Source organism: Apodemus sylvaticus, chromosome 3 (genome assembly GCF_947179515.1).
Source record: "Apodemus sylvaticus chromosome 3, mApoSyl1.1, whole genome shotgun sequence".
Taxonomy (NCBI): Eukaryota; Metazoa; Chordata; class Mammalia; order Rodentia; family Muridae; genus Apodemus; species Apodemus sylvaticus.
In genome coordinates this window covers 103,999,754-104,012,401 of record NC_067474.1, presented here as the reverse complement: position 1 = coordinate 104,012,401, position 12,648 = coordinate 103,999,754, and positions in this window count along the sequence as shown.

Sequence of the window (12,648 nt, the reverse complement as noted above, 5' to 3'; positions counted from 1 at the left end):
GTTTCTCTGTATAGCCCTGGCTATCCTGGAACTGACTCTGCAGAGCAGGCTGGCCTTGAACTCAGAAATTGGCCTGATTTTTCCTCCTAGAGTGTTGGGATGACAGGTATGCACCACCACCACCCAGCTAGAAGCAGAACTTATACAATGAGTGTTTCTATACATTTATAGAGGCAATGATTTGTTATAATGGCTTATAGGTTGTGCTAACCCTAAAACAACAATGGTTCCATGTGGTCTACAAGAGTAAGAATCTACTACTTGTCCAGTTGCAGAGGTTGAATGTCTCAGTTGATCAGTTTTTATGATTATGATCATTATTATTATTTAATCTTTATTTCAACAGTCCAGGCTTTATTCCCCTCCAGCTCTACCCACTGATTATTCCACGTACCAAATCTCCCACCCGCTCCTGTCTCTAAGAGGATGACCCCACACTACCACATAAGACCTCCCCACACTCTGGGGTTCCAAATCTGTCAAGAGAGAGTTACATCTTCTCTGATTGAGTCCAGACCTGGCAGTCCTCTGCTGAATATATGTTGGGGGCCTCCTATCAGCCGGTTAATGATCCCTAGTTGGTGGCCTCATATGGGATCACGATCTGCCACAGCTTCTTGCAGCTACTTCCTAATTCCATCACAGGGATCACCAGCTTCTGTAGGTTGGTTGAAGGTAACTATCTGCATCTGACTCAGCTGCTTGTTGGGCCTTTCAGAAGACACTCAGGATAGGTGCCCCTATTTGTAAGCCCACCAGTATTAGTGTCAGGACTTGGGGTGTTCCCCTGAGCTGGATCAGAATTTGAGCTTATTACTAGAACTCTTTTGCTCAGTCATTTCCCCATTTCTGTCCTTGTAATTCTTTCAGATAGGAACAAATCAGCGAGAGAGCATTTGACTGGGGATGGCAACCACATTCCTCCACTTGATGCCATGTCTTTCTTCAGGAGGTCAACTCTAGAATTTTCTTCTCCCTACTTATGGGCAGTTCAGCTAAGGTCCCTCCCTTTGAGTCCTGAGAGTTTCTTTCCTCCTGGGTGTCTGATACATTCTAGAGTGTCCCCCACCTCCAAGTCTTGAGCCTGCTTGTTTCCATTTTTCTTTTGCCCCTAGGGCTTCAGTATTGTTCCCCCTGCCACCCAATACCTGATCTTGTTCCCCTTTCCCCCTCACTGTCCCTCTCTCACCCAGTCCCCTCCCTCCCTCTGCTCTCTGTGATTGATTTGTTCTCCCTTCTAAGTGGAACTGAGGCATTCTTACTTCGGTTTGTTAACCTTCTTGAGTTCTGTGGATTGTACCCTAGGTATTCTGCACATTTTTTGGCTTCCATCCACTTATTACTGAGTACATACCATGCATGTTTTTTTGGGTTTGAGTTACTTTACTCAGGATAGTATTTTCTATTTCCATCCATTTACCTGCAAACTCTGGATATGCTCATTCTTAATAGATCTGTAGTATTGCACCCTGTACATAAACCACATTTACTGTATCCATTCTTTTGCTGGAGGACATCTGGATTTGTTCCAGCTTCTGGCTATCACAAATAAGGCCACTATGAACACAGTGGAACAAGTGCTGCTGTAACATGGTGGGGCAACTTTTGGGTATAAGCCCAAGAGTGCTATAGCTTGGTCTTCAGGGAGATCTATTTCCAATATTCTGAGGAACCTCAGGATAGATTTCCAGAGTGGTTGTATAAATTTGCAATTCCAGCAGAAATAGAGGAGTGTTTCGCTTTCTCCACATCCTTGCCAGCATTGTTGTCACCTGAGTTTATGATTTTAGTCATTCCGATTGGTTTGAGGTAGAAGCAAGCCCCCTTCTCTTCCCCTGTCCTCCCACCCACCCCTTCCCACTTCCCTGTTCTGGTTTTGCTGAATACTGTTTCACTGAGTCTTTCCAGAACCAGGGGCCACTCCTCCTTTCTTCTTGTACCTCATTTGATGTGTGGATTATGTTTTGGGTATTCCAGTTTTCTAGGTTAATATCCACTTATTAGTGAGTGCATACCATGAGTCACCTTTTGAGTCTGGGTTACCTCACTTAGTATGATATTCTCTAGTTCCATCCATTTGCCTAAGAATTTCATGAATTCATTGTTTCTAATGGCTGAATAGTACTCCATTGTGTAGATATACCACATTTTTTGCATCCACTCTTCTGTTGAGGGATACCTGGGTTCTTTCCAGCATCTGGCAATTACAAATAGGGCTGCTATGAACATAGTAGAACATGTATCCTTATTACATGGTGGGAGTCTTCTGGGTATATGCCCAGGAGTGGTATAGCAGGATCTTCTGGAAGTAAGGTGCCCAGTTTTCGGAGGAACCGCCAGACTGATTTCCAGAGTGGTTGTACCAATTTGCAACCCCACCAGCAGTGGAGGAGTGTTCCTCTTTCTCCACACCCTCTCCAACACCTGCTGTCTCCTGAATTTTTAATCTTAGCCATTCTGACTGGTGTAAGATGAAATCTTAGGGTTGTTTTGATTTGCATTTCCCTAATGACTAATGAAGTTGAGCATTTTTTAAGATGCTTCTCCGCCATCCGAAGTTCTTCAGGTGAGAATTCTTTGTTTAACTCTGTACCCCATTTTTTAATAGGGTTGTTTGGTTCCCCAGTTTCTTTTCTATTAGCTTCAGAGTGTCTGGATTTATGTGGAGGTCCTTGATCCATTTGGATTTGAGCTTAGTACAAGGAGACAAGGATGGATCAATTCGCATTCTTCTGCATGCTGACCTCCAGTTGAACCAGCACCATTTGTTGAAAAGGCTATCTTTTTTCCATTCGATGTTTTCAGCCTCTTTGTCGAGGATCAAGTGGCCATAGGTGTGTGGGTTCATTTCTGGATCTTCAATCCTGTTCCATTGATCCTCCTGCCTGTCACTGTACCAATACCATGCAGTTTTTAACACTATTGCTCTGTAGTATTGCTTGAGGTCAGGGATACTGATTCCCCCAGATTTCCTTTTGTTGCTGAGAATAGTTTTAGCTATCCTGGGTTTTTTGTTGTTCCAGATGAATTTGATAATTGCTCTTTCTAACTCTGTGAAGAATTGAGTTGGGATTTTGATGGGTATTGCATTGAATCTGTATAGTGCTTTAGACAAAATGGCCATTTTAACTATATTGATTCTACCGATCCATGAGCATGGGAGGTTTTCCCATTTTTTGAGGTCTTCTTCCATTTCCTTCTTCAGAGTCTTGAAGTTCTTGTCATACAGATCTTTCACATGTTTGGTAAGAGTCACCCCAAGATACTTTATACTGTTTGAGGCTATTGTGAAGGGGGTCATTTCCCTAATTTCTTTCTCAGCCTGCTTATCCTTTGAGTATAGGAAGGCCACTGATTTGCTTGAGTTGATTTTATAACCTGCCACTTTGCTGAAGTTGTTTATCAGCTGTAGGAGCTCTCTAGTGGAGTTCTTTGGGTCACTTAGGTAGACGATCATGTCGTCTGCAAATAATGATAGTTTGACTTCTTCCTTACCACATGGTAATTTCACTGGATGCTGAAAAAGCATTTGACAAAATTCAGCACCCTTTCATGCTTAAAGTCTTGGAAAGAACAGGAATTCAAGGCCCATACCTAAACATAGTAAAAGCAATATAAGCAAACCGGTAGCCAGCATCAAACTAAATGGAGAGAAACATGAAGCAATCCCACTGAAATCAGGGACCAGACAAGGCTGCCCCCTTTCTCCTTATCTTTTCAATATTGTACTTGAGGTACTAGCTCAGGCAATTCGACAACATAAGGAGGTCAAAGGGATACAAATTGGAAAGGAAAATGTCAACCTATCATTATTTGCAGATGACATGATAGTCTACCTAAGTGACCCAAAAAACTCCACTAGAGAACTCCTACAGCTGATAAACAACTTCAGCAAAGTGGCAGGTTATAAAATCAAATCAGCAAATCAGTGGCCTTCCTATACTCAAAGGATAAGCAGGCTGAGAAAGAAATTAGGGAAATGACCCCCTTCACAATAGCCACAAACAGTATAAAGTATCTTGGGGTGACTCTTACCAAACATGTGAAAGATCTTTATGACAAGAACTTCAAGACTCTGAAGAAGGAAATGGAAGAAGACCTCAAAAAATGGGAAAACCTCCCATGCTCATGGATCGGTAGAAACAATATAGTTAAAATGGCCATTTTGCCAAAAGCAGTCTACAGATTCAATGCAGAACCCATCAAAATCCCAACTCAATTCTTCACAGAGTTCGAAAGAGCAATTATCAAATTCATCTGGAATAACAAAAAACCCAGGATAGCTAAAACTATTCATGCAACAAAAGAAAGTCTGGGGGAATCAGTATCCCTGACCTCAAGCAATACTACAGAGCAAGAGTGTAAAAAAAAAAAAAAAACTGCATGGTATTGGTACAGTGACAGGCAGGAGGATCAATGGAACAGGATTGAAGATCCAGAAATGAACCCACACACCTATGGCCACTTGATCCTCGACAAAGTGGCTGAAAACATCCAATGGAAAAAAGATAGCCTTTTCAACAAATGGTGCTGGTTCAACTGGAGGTCAGCATGCAGAAGAATGTGAATTGATCCATCCTTGTCTCCTGTACTAATCTCAAATCCAAATGGATCAAGGACCTCCACATAAAGCCAGACACTCTGAAGCTAATAGAAAAGAAACTGGGGAAGACCCTTGAGGACATCGGTACAGGGAGAAAGTTTATGAACAGAACACCAATAGAGTATGCTCTAAGAGCAAGAATTGACAAATGGGACCTCATAAAATTACAGAGTTTCTGTAAGGCAAAGGACACCATCAAGAGGACAAATCGGCAACCAACAAATTGGGAAAAGATCTTCACCAACCCTACATCAGATAGAGGGCTAATATCCAATATATATAAAGAACTCAAGAAGTTAGACTCCAGAAAACCAAACAACCCTATTAGAAAATGGGGTACACAGTTAAACAAAGAATTCTCACCTGAAGAAATTCGGATGGCAGAGAAGCATCTTAAAAAATGCTCAACTTCATTAGTCATTAGGGAAATGCAAATCGAAACAACCCTAAGATTTCATCTTACACCACTCAGAATGGCTAAGATTAAAAATTCAGGAGACAGCATGTGTTGGAGAGGGTGTGGAGAAAGAGGAACACTCCTCCACTGCTGGTGGGGTTGCAAATTGGTACAACCACTCTGGATATCAGTCTGGCGGTTCCCCCGAAAACTGGGCACCTCACTTCCAGAAGATCCTGCTATACCACTCCTGGGCATATACCCAGAGGATTCCCCACTATGTAATAAGGATACATGCTCTACTATGTTTATTGCAGCCCTATTTATAATTGCCAGATGCTGGAAAGTACCCAGGTATCCCTCAACAGAAGAGTGGATGCAAAAATGTGGTATATCTACACAATGGGGTACTATTCAGCCATTAGAAACAATGAATTCATGAAATTCTTAGGCAAATGGATGGAACTAGAGAACATCATACTAAGTGAGGTAACCTAGACTCAAAAGGTGAATCATGGTATGCACTCACTAATAAGTGGATATTAACCTAGAAAACTGGAATACCAAAAACATAATCTACACATCAAATGAGGTATAAGAAGAAAGGAAGAGTGGCCCCTTGTTCTGGAAAGACTCAGTGAAGCAGTATTCAGCAAAACCAGAATGAGGAAGTGGGAAGGGGTGTGTGGGAGGACAGGGGGACAGAAGGGGGCTTACGGGACTTTCGGGGAGTAGGGGGGCTAGAAAGGGGGAAATCATTTGAAATGTAAATAAAAAATATATCGAATAAAAAAATTTTAAACAAAAAAAACTAAAAAAAAAACAAAAAATATTTTAAGGACTGCTGATATTTCTTTAGGGATTATGGGACTATTTTGAAGATTTGTCTGATCCTGATTTAACTTTGTTACTTGGAATCTGTCTAGAAAAGTATCAATTTCATCCAGATTTTCTAATTTTGTTGAATATAGGATTTTGTTGTAGGGTTCTGATGATATTTTGAATTTCCTCAGTTTCTATTGTTATCTCCTCCTTCATTTCTTATTTGGTTAATTTGGATACTGTCTCTGTGCCTTTTAGTTAGTCTGGCTAAGGGTTTATCTATCTTTTTGATTTTCTCTAAGAGCCAATTCCTGGTCTTGTTCATTCTTTGTATAGTTCTATTTGTTTCAACTTCATTCATGTTAGCCCTAAGTTTGATGACTTCATGCCTTCTACTCCTCTTGGGTGTATAAGGTTCTTTCTGTTTTAAAGCTTTCAGGTGTGCTGTTCAGCTGCTAGTGTATGCGCTCTCCAGCTTCTTTTTGGAGGCACTCAGTACTATGAGTTTTCCTATTAACACTGCATTCATTGTGTCCCATAAATTTGGGTATGTTGTGCTTTCATTTTCATTAAATTCTAAAAAGTCTTTAATTTCTTTATTTCTTCCATGACCAAGTTATTATCAAGTAGGGCATTGTTTAGCTTCCATGGGTATGTGGGCTTTCTGATGTTTTTCTTGCTATTGAAGACAAGCCTTAGTCAATGGTGATCTGATGAATCTGTTGAGGACTGTTTTGGGAACAATTATATGGTCAATTTTGGAGAAGGTACCATGAGGTGCTGGAAAGAAGTTGTATTCTTTCTTTTTAGGATGAAATGTCCTGTCGATATCTGTCAGATCCATTTGGTCCATAACTTCTGCTACCTTCAATGTGTCTCTGTTTAATTTGTGTTTCCATGGTCTGTCCATTGATGAGAGTGGGGTGTTGAAGGCTCCCACTATTATTGTGTGAAGTACAAAGTGTACTTTGAGCTTTAGTAGATTATTTTTGTTATGAATGTGTCACCTTTGCATCCGGTGCATAGATATTCAAAATTGAGTGAACAGTGTCTTTCCTCATACTTTTTGAAAACTCCTGGGTGAAAGTTGTTTTTATTCAGCAAAAGAATGGCTATTCCAGCTTCTTTCTTGGGACCATATGTTTGGAAGATTGTTTTCCAGTCCTTTACTCTAAAGTAGTGACTTTCTTTGACACTGAGATGCTTTTCCTGTATGCAACAAAATGCTGGGTCCTGTTTATGAATCCAGTCTGTTAGTGTATGTCTGTTTATTGTGGAATTGACCCATTGATCTTAAGAAATATTTACTAAGTACTATTGATTGTTGCTTCCTGTTATTTTTGTTGATGAAGGTTTATGTTTGTGTGGCTATATTTTGGCTTTGCTGAAAAAGGATTATTTTCTTGCATTTTTCTAGCATGTAGTTTCTTATCTTTTGTTAAAGGTTTCCATCTACTATCTTTTGTAGGTCTTTATTTATGGAAAGATGTTGTTTAAATTTATTTTTATCAGGGAACATCTTGATTTCTCCAGCTATGATAATTGAGAGTTTGCTGGGTATAGTAGCATGGGCTGTCATTAGTATTTTCTTTGTTTCTGTATGACATCTGCCCAGGATCTTCTGGCTTTTATAGTCTCCAGCAAGAAGTCTGGTGTAATCCTGAATGCTCTGCCTTTATATGTTACTTAATCTTTTTCCATTACTGCTTTTAATATTCATTCTTGCATTTTGTGTTTTGAGTATTATGTGACATGAAGAATTTCTGTTCTGGTCCTGTCTTTTTGGAGTTCTGTAGGCTTATTGTATGTTCATGGGCATCTATTTCTATAGGTTAGGAAAGTTTTCTTCTATAATTTTGTTGAAAATATTTACTGGCCCTTTAAATTGGGAATCTTCAGTTTCTTCTATACCTATTATTCTTAGGTTTTTTTCTTTTTATTGTGTCCTGGATTTCCCAGATGTTTTGGCTTAGGAGCTTTTTAGATTTTGCATTTTCTTTGACTCTTGTGACAATGTTTTCTATGTAATGTTCTGCACCCGAGATTCTCTCTTCTATCTCTTGTATTTTGTTGATGATGCTTGTATCTTTATCTCCTGATCTAGTTCCTAGGTATTCTATCTCCATGGTGGTCTCTCTTTGAGATTTCTTTATTGTTTCTATTTCGTGTTTGAGATCGTATATGGTTTTGCTAAATTCCTTCATCTGCTTGATTGTGCTTTCCTGTGTTTTTTAAGGGGTTTTTGTGTTTCCTCTTTAAGGGCTTCTAACTGTTTAACTGGGTTTTCCTGTTGTTGGGAACCAGGGAGCTTGGCTCAATGCCCCCAGATGAGCTGTTTGCACAGGTTTCTTGAGAGCAAAACATCCCATGGCTTAGCTTGATTCCTGCCCTCCTGCCTGGTGTTGTATGGACTTCCCAGCTGCCTGGCTTATGGCTATAATTGATTTTTCCTGTTCCCTTCCCTGGCCTCTAGTATATATATTGCTGGACTCACATTAAAGCTTTGGCATTCTCCTTACAGAATGACCCATGCCTGTGTTTTTTGTTAATCCCCCAGTGCTATGCCTGATCCTGTGTACAGTTGCAGTTCAGGTACTGTTGTCCTGTATTTCTTTGACTGAGATATTTATGTCCTGCTTAATGTCCTGAATCATTATCATGAGATGTGATTTTAAATAAGAGTCTTGCTTTTATGATTTGTTGGTGTTTCCTGGAATCACTGTGGTGGAAAAAAAAATGGGTTCTGATACTTTGCATATGCCAAGTAGCTTTGGGTTCTGTTGCTTATGTTCCTGTACTTGCCTCTTGACAACTAGTTATCCCTGGTGTTAGTTGGTCTTTCTCTCTCTTCCTGTGGCTTGTCCCTCCCACAAGCCTGTGTGTCAGAAATCCTGGGATACCAGTTCCCTCTAGGAAGCATTTGGATAATGATAATGATATCACACTTGCTGGTCACCCTTTCACTAAACACCTTTCCCATGATATCCCACTTCCCAGTAACCTTTCCATAATCTTGCCATCCCACATCTCCCGTCCCACCCCCACCCCCCACCCCTCTACATTCTTCCCAGCCTACTGCTGCAGTATACCCATACACTGGGGCATTAAACTTCCCCAGGTCCAAGGTCCTCTCCTCCCATTACTGTCAGGCAAGTCCATACTCTGCTACACATGTATCTGGTGCCATCGATACCTTCAAGTTCATTCCCTAGTAGATGGTCTAGACTCTGGGAGAACTGGGTAGTTATGCAAGCCTATATTGTTCTTCCAACAATGTTGCAATCTCCCTCTGCTCCTCCTGTTCTGTCAGCTCCATCACCAGGTTCCCTGAGCTCAGTATGGCTCCAAGCATCCATATCTGTATTGATCAGTTGCTGACCTGACCTCCCAAGGATCTATCATACTAGTTTACTGTCAGCAGGTGAGTCTTGACTGCAGGAGTGTTTGGTTTGTCATCTGCAGACATGATGGATCCCCTGCTTGGGCAGTCCCAGGAAGGCCAGTCTTTCAATCTCTGTTCCTTTCCCTCTGTTCTTCCTTTGGACAGGAAAGGCTCCTGGTGGAAGGATGGGGTCACACAGGCATCTCAATGTTTTTAACCCAGAAATGTTCCTATTGCCACTCTTTAAAGACTATTGTGAATAGGATTTATTTTCAATGTGTTTTGTTATTCGCTAAGAAGACTATTGTGTGGGGGTTTTATTTTTTGGTTTTATGTGTGTGTGTGTGTGTTGAATTTTATCTTGACAATTTGCAGAATGTGTTTAATAGCTGTAACATATTCTCTTTTTAGTATTTGTTTTTGTTTTGATGTACAACATCAGTACATCATTTCTTACTCCGTTTTCTTTCCTTCCTCAAATCTCTCTCATATATATTTTATCTCTTTCAAATTTATGTCCTCTTTTATTACATTAAGTGTTGCTACATACAGACATATGTGTGTGTATGTTTGTGTGTGTGTGTGTGTGTGTGTGTGTATATATATATATATATATATATATATATATATATATGTATCCTGTTTGACCTGTGTGTTACTTTTATATGTTTTAGAAAATGAATATTTCATCATTTACTGTTTTTTTTTACATACAAGAGTGATTTGTCTGTGTTAATGTGTGTATACTACATGCATTCAATGCCCAAGAAAGCTAGAAGAGGGCTTTGGATTGCCTTGAACGGTAGATACAGGGCATAATGAGACATCCTATGCATTCTAGGAACAAACTCTTTTCTTCTGCAAGAACAGCAAATTCTCATAACCAGTGAACCATCTCTCTCTCCCTAGGTTTAAGAGTTTTCTTCTCAGGTGTTTACTGTCTTCTTTTTTTTTTTTTTCCTTTTTTTGGGGGGTATAAGTTTATGTTACCTGCAAATAGATATTATTTGACTTCTTCCCTCTTATTGTATTCCCTGTATCTCTTTTTCTTGCTTTATTACTCTATCTAAGATTTGAAACTTTATATTTAACAGACTTAAGAGTTTTGATATCTAGGAGCTCCTCAGGACTAGACCACCAAGCAAAGAGTACACATGGAGGATCCCATGGCTCTGCCCACATAAGTGGCAGAAGATGGCCTTGTTGGACATAAGTGGAAGAAACAGCCCTTGTGCCTGAGAGATTTCATGCCCTAATATAGGGGAAGGCCAGGGCAGAAAGGCAGTAGTGGGTGTGTGGGTGGTGGAGATGCAGGAGGAGGAGGGATGGGATAGGGGTTCCAGAGAGGAGACCTGGAAAGGGGATGACATTTGAAATGTAAATAAAGAAAATATCCAGTGGAGGAAAAAATGTTGTTGATATTACAGGACCAAATTCCTCTCTGTGACATCATGTCTCTGTAGCTGCATTGTTGGAATCACTTCTTCCCATCAAACCTATTCTGTTAGCCTGGAAGTTCTGGACAGGACACTAATATCTCTTATCTCAATGGCTTTGCATGTTCTGTTATTGTTGTTGTTGCCTGTTTTTTCATTAATTGCTTAAAGACTATATGGTGTTTTCCATCTACTATTACTAATAAATAATTACAATCTTTTTTCATATATAATTTGACAATCATTCATACCATTGTACTGTCAGAATTTCATGTAATTCTTTAACTTCAATGAATGTAGGGATATATTGTATTTATTTTTAATAGAGAAATTTAATAAATAAGTCATTAAATAAAAATAAATATTCAAGTAAGAAAACTCATCACAGATATAACAGCACTTTTATTAATTGCCATGTAATTAAAATACATTGAACTACACATATTCAATTTTCATAATATACTTCATAATTTAAAACATTTTTAAATCTAAATATATTTTTAAGATATTCTTTTCCTCCTCTAACTCCTTCCAGATTCTATTCCTGTTCCTACCCACCCAACTTTTAAGTTCCTTCTCCAAAGAAAAAACAAAAAAATTAATGCACACACACACCAAAAAAAAAAAAATCAAAAGCATCAAAAAAAGAACAAAGAAAACTAACCTGTAATTAAAAAAACACACACACACACACACATGCAAAACAACATGTAACCCATTTTTGGTAAGTCACCTACTTCTGTACATGAGGCCTTCCCTGTAGTGCTTGATCTGACTGGTGTGACTCCACTGAAGAAAACAGATTGATCTCTTTTAGTGTGTCTAAATGAAATTTCAGTTGCTAACTTTTTCTCAGTAGTTAGATTTCCATTTATTTATTTATCAGTTTGGCAGTTCGTCTGAAAATTGGACATAGTAGTACCTGAGGACCCAGATATAACACTCCTGGGCATATACCCAGAAGTTGCTCCAACATGTAATAAGGACACATGCTCCACTAGGTTCATAGCAGGTTTATTTATAACAGACAGAACCTGGAAAGAGCCAGGATGTCCCTCAAGATAGGACTGGATACAGAAAATGTGGTACCTTTAAACAATGGAGTGCTACTTAGCTATTAAATCGATGTCTTCATGAAATTCTTAGGCAAACTGATGGAGCTAGAAAATAACATTCTGAGTGACTTAAACCAGTCAATCACTAAAGAACACATATGGTATGCTCACTGATAAGTGAATATTGCCCCAGAAGGCAGGAATACCCAAGATATAATAGAGACCACATGAAGTTCAAGAAGAAGGAAAACCAAAGTGTGGACACTTTGGTCCTTCTTAAAAGGGGTACAAAATACCTATGGGAGGAAATACAGAGACAGTGTGTAGAAGATTGAAGGAAAACCATCCAGAGACTGCCATATCTGGGGATCCATTCAATATACAATTACCAAACCCAGACACTATTGTGGATGCCAAGAAGTTCTAGCTGACAGGAGCCTGATATAGTTGTCTTCTGAGGGGTTTTGCCAGTGCCTGCCAAATACAGTGTGGATGCTCTTAGCCTACCATTGAACTGAGCACAGGCTTCACAATGGAGGAGCTAGAGAAAGGACCCTAGGAGCTGATGGGGTTTACAGCCCCATAGGAGGAACAACAACAAGAACAAATCAGGACTCCCCGAGCTCCTAGGGATTTAGCCACCAACCACAGAGTACACATGGAGGGACCAATGGCCCCAGTTGCATATGTAGCAGAGGATGGGGTGGTCAGGTGTCAATGAGAGGAAAAGTCCTTGCACATGTGGAAAAGTGAGGGAAAAAGAGGGAAAAAGTGGAAAGGGGATAACATTTGAAATGTAAATAAAATAAATATCTAATAAAAATTTAAACAATAAATACAAAAGAAAAACAAAAATTCTCACAGGCACGGCCACTGATCTATCTGATGGAGTCAATTTCTGGTTTGTTGTTTTGTCCTCTGGAATGTGTAAAATGGAGCATTACCCAGAATAT